Source organism: Leuresthes tenuis, unplaced genomic scaffold (genome assembly GCF_036924035.1).
Source record: "Leuresthes tenuis unplaced genomic scaffold, fLeuTen1.0.hap1 SCAF_150, whole genome shotgun sequence".
NCBI lineage: Eukaryota > Metazoa > Chordata > Actinopteri > Atheriniformes > Atherinopsidae > Leuresthes > Leuresthes tenuis.
This window is the reverse complement of record NW_027325504.1, coordinates 42,501-47,500: the sequence shown is the minus strand read 5'-3', so window position 1 is coordinate 47,500 and position 5,000 is coordinate 42,501.

Below are 5,000 nucleotides of genomic sequence, written 5' to 3'. Positions count from 1 at the left end.
GAGGGTGGCTTAAGTGTGGGGGAACAGGGGTCGGCTGGTGGGGCCCTGGAGCCTGGTGGTTATCACCAAGTACCAGGCAGCTCGGACTGGAGTGCTTGACCAGTGAGGGGGGTTCCAGCGCGGACGAGAGTGCCAGGCCAGGGTGCCTGGTTCTATTCCAGAGTGTTTTATAGTACCAGGGGCGCGGAGCTCTGGCGGGTGCGGATGGAGGGTTCAGTCCGAGGAGGGTGGCTTAAGTGTGGGGGAACAGGGGTCGGCTGGTGGGGCCTGGAGCCTGGTTCTTTTAGGGGTAGGGTTGTGAAGCACCAAGGGGCCCAGGGAGGGAGTGTGTGACCGGGGAGGGGTGCTTAAGTGCGGGTCAGGGTTCCAGGTCAGGGGAGCCTGGTTCTTTTAGGGGTAGGGTTGTGAAGCACCAAGGGGCCCAGGGAGGGAGTGTGTGACCGGGGAGGGGTGCTTAAGTGCGGGTCAGGGTTCCAGGTCAGGGGAGCCTGGTTCTTTTAGGGGTAGGGTTGTGAAGCACCAAGGGGCCCAGGGAGGGAGTGTGTGACCGGGGAGGGGTGCTTAAGTGCGGGTCAGGGTTCCAGGTCAGGGGAGCCTGGTTCTTTTAGGGGTAGGGTTGTGAAGCACCAGGGGGCTTGGGAGAGAAGTGTGTGACCGGGGAGGGGTGCTTAAGTGCGGGTCAGGGTTCCAGGTCAGGGGAGCCTGGTTCTTTTAGGGGTAGGGTTGTGAAGCACCGAGGGGCCCAGGGAGGGAGTGTGTGACCGGGGAGGGGTGCTTAAGTGCGGGTCAGGGTTCCAGGTCAGGGGAGCCTGGTTCTTTTAGGGGTAGGGTTGTGAAGCACCGAGGGGCCCAGGGAGGGAGTGTGTGACCGGGGAGGGGTGCTTAAGTGCGGGTCAGGGTTCCAGGTCAGGGGAGCCTGGTTCTTTTAGGGGTAGGGTTGTGAAGCACCAGGGGGCTTGGGAGAGAAGTGTGTGACCGGGGAGTACTGCTTAAGTGTGGGGAGGCTGTGCAGGCAGGGAGGCCTGGCTCTTTTACTGAGCATCAAGAAGCACCAGGGGGCTTGGGAGAAGAGTGTGACACCGGGGAGTGCTGCTTAATTGTGGGGAGGCTGTGCAGGCAGGGAGGCCTGGCTCTTTTACTGAGCATCATGAAGCACCAGGGGGCTTGGGAGAAGAGTGTGACACCGGGGAGTGCTGCTTAATTGTGGGGAGGCTGTGCAGGCAGGGAGGCCTGGCTCTTTTACTGAGCATCATGAAGCACCAGGGGGCTTGGGAGAAGAGTGTGACACCGGGGAGTGCTGCTTAATTGTGGGGAGGCTGTGCAGGCAGGGAGGCCTGGCTCTTTTACTGAGCATCATGAAGCACCAGGGGGCTTGGGAGAAGAGTGTGACACCGGGGAGTGCTGCTTAAGTGTGGGGAGGCTGCGCAGGCAGGGAGGCCTGGCTCTTTTACTGAGCATCATGAAGCACCAGGGGGCTTGGGAGAAGAGTGTGACACCGGGGAGTGCTGCTTAAGTGTGGGGAGGCTGCGCAGGCAGGGAGGCCTGGCTCTTTTACTGAGCATCATGAAGCACCAGGGGGCTTGGGAGAAGAGTGTGACACCGGGGAGTGCTGCTTAATTGTGGGGAGGCTGTGCAGGCAGGGAGGCCTGGCTCTTTTACTGAGCATCATGAAGCACCAGGGGGCTTGGGAGAAGAGTGTGACACCGGGGAGTGCTGCTTAAGTGTGGGGAGGCTGCGCAGGCAGGGAGGCCTGGCTCTTTTACTGAGCATCATGAAGCACCAGGGGGCTTGGGAGAAGAGTGTGACACCGGGGAGTGCTGCTTAAGTGTGGGGAGGCTGCGCAGGCAGGGAGGCCTGGCTCTTTTACTGAGCATCATGAAGCACCAGGGGGCTTGGGAGAAGAGTGTGACACCGGGGAGTGCTGCTTAAGTGTGGGGAGGCTGCGCAGGCAGGGAGGCCTGGCTCTTTTACTGAGCATCATGAAGCACCAGGGGGCTTGGGAGAAGAGTGTGACACCGGGGAGTGCTGCTTAAGTGTGGGGAGGCTGCGCAGGCAGGGAGGCCTGGCTCTTTTACTGAGCATCATGAAGCACCAGGGGGCTTGGGAGAAGAGTGTGACACCGGGGAGTGCTGCTTAATTGTGGGGAGGCTGTGCAGGCAGGGAGGCCTGGCTCTTTTACTGAGCATCATGAAGCACCAGGGGGCTTGGGAGAAGAGTGTGACACCGGGGAGTGCTGCTTAAGTGTGGGGAGGCTGCGCAGGCAGGGAGGCCTGGCTCTTTTACTGAGCATCATGAAGCACCAGGGGGCTTGGGAGAAGAGTGTGACACCGGGGAGTGCTGCTTAAGTGTGGGGAGGCTGCGCAGGCAGGGAGGCCTGGCTCTTTTACTGAGCATCATGAAGCACCAGGGGGCTTGGGAGAAGAGTGTGACACCGGGGAGTGCTGCTTAAGTGTGGGGAGGCTGTGCAGGCAGGGAGGCCTGGCTCTTTTACTGAGCATCATGAAGCACCAGGGGGCTTGGGAGAGAAGTGTGTGACCGGGGAGGGCTGCTTAAGTGTGGGGAGGCTTTGCAGGCAGGGAGGCCTGGCTCTTTTACTGAGCATCATGAAGAACCAAGGGGCTTGTGAGAGAGGTGTGTGTGTGTGTGTGTGTGTGTGTGTGTGTGTGTGTGTGTGTGTGTGTGTGTGTGTGTGTGTGTGTGTGTGTGTGTGTGTGTGTGTGACACACCGGGGAGGGCTGCTTAAGTGTGGGGAGGCTGTGCAGGCAGGGGAGCCTGGAATAATACATGGGGCAGGAGCTGAAGTCAGAACAAAAAAATGACAAAGTGTCTAAAAATACCAGGGGCACCAGCTCAAAAAGTCAGAAAAATGACAAAGTGTCTAAAAGTACCAGGGGCGCCAGCTCAAAAAAAGGCAGAAAAATGACAAAGTGTCTAAAAATACCAGGGGCACCAGCTCAAAAAGTCAGAAAAATGACAAAGTGTCTAAAAATACCAGGGGCGCCAGCTCAAAAAGTCGGAAAAATGACAAAGTGTCTGAAAGTACCAGGGGCGCCAGCTCAAAAAGTCAGAAATATGACAAAGTGTCTAAAAATACCAGGGGCGCCAGCTCAAAAAAAGGCAGAAAAATGACAAAGTGTCTAAAAATACCAGGGGCACCAGCTCAAAAAGTCAGAAAAATGACAAAGTGTCTAAAAATACCAGGGGCACCAGCTCAAAAAAAAGGCAGAAAAATGACAAAGTGTCTAAAAATACCAGGGGCACCAGCTCAAAAAGTCAGAAAAATGACAAAGTGTCTAAAAATACCAGGGGCGCCAGCTCAAAAAAAAGGCAGAAAAATGACAAAGTGTCTAAAAATACCAGGGGCACCAGCTCAAAAAGGCAGAAAAATGACAAAGTGTCTAAAAATACCAGGGGCACCAGCTCAAAAAGTCAGAAAAATGACAAAGTGTCTAAAAATACCAGGGGCGCCAGCTCAAAAAAAGGCAGAAAAATGACAAAGTGTCTAAAAATACCAGGGGCACCAGCTCAAAAAGGCAGAAAAATGACAAAGTGTCTAAAAATACCAGGGGCACCAGCTCAAAAAGTCAGAAAAATGACAAAGTGTCTAAAAGTACCAGGGGCGCCAGGCGAAAAATTCAGAAAAATTTCTGTTTCAAGACGGGAGAAGGGGAGATGGGCGGAGTGCGTCGAAGGCCCCTTCTCCCGTCCGACGAGGTAATTGGAGTCTGAGGAAATTACCACCTGCCCGATTTCAGAAACCTGGTTTTTAGGAAACAGAGTTTGACAGATTGAAGCCAAGCCCGATATCGGGTGATGTTCTTTGGGGCTCAGACACGTACCAGGGGCCATTGCTGGGCTCCATAGTCATCACCCTGGCTCTCGGGAGGAGGGAGAATCTGCCGCTTTGCGGCCGACGAAGGTAGCTGAAGGGCGGATGGCTGAGTGGCCATGAGCCGCCTGGAGGTCCTGGAAGATACGGGAACGGGGCTTCTGCCGCTTAGCGGCCGATGAGGGCGGCCGAACGGCGGATGGATGAGTGGACATGTGGTGCCTGGAGGTCCTGGAAGATGCTGGAACGGAGCCTTTGCCGCTTAGCGGCCGAGGGGGGCAGCCCAAGGGCGCATGTATGAGTGGACATGTGGTGCCTGGAGGTCCTGGAAGATACGGGAACGGAGCCTTTGCCGCTTAGCGGCCGAGGGGGGCAGCCCAAGGGCGCATGGATGAGTGGACATGTGGTGCCTGGAGGTCCTGGAAGATGCTGGAACGGAGCCTTTGCCGCTTAGCGGCCGAGGGGGGCAGCCCAAGGGCGCATGTATGAGTGGACATGTGGTGCCTGGAGGTCCTGGAAGATACGGGAACGGAGCCTTTGCCGCTTAGCGGCCGAGGGGGGCAGCCCAAGGGCGCATGGATGAGTGGACATGTGGTGCCTGGAGGTCCTGGAAGATGCTGGAACGGAGCCTTTGCCGCTTAGCGGCCGAGGGGGGCAGCCCAAGGGCGGATGTATGAGTGGACATGTGGTGCCTGGAGGTCCTGGAAGATGCTGGAACGGAGCCTTTGCCGCTTAGCGGCCGAGGGGGGCAGCCCAAGGGCGCATGTATGAGTGGACATGTGGTGCCTGGAGGTCCTGGAAGATACGGGAACGGAGCCTTTGCCGCTTAGCGGCCGAGGGGGGCAGCCCAAGGGCGCATGGATGAGTGGACATGTGGTGCCTGGAGGTCCTGGAAGATGCTGGAACGGAGCCTTTGCCGCTTAGCGGCCGAGGGGGGCAGCCCAAGGGCGGATGTATGAGTGGACATGTGGTGCCTGGAGGTCCTGGAAGATGCTGGAACGGAGCCTTTGCCGCTTAGCGGCCGAGGGGGGCAGCCCAAGGGCGGATGTATGAGTGGACATGTGGTGCCTGGAGGTCCTGGAAGATGCTGGAACGGAGCCTTTGCCGCTTAGCGGCCGAGGGGGGCAGCCCAAGGGCGGATGTATGAGTGGACATGTGGTGCCTGGAGGTC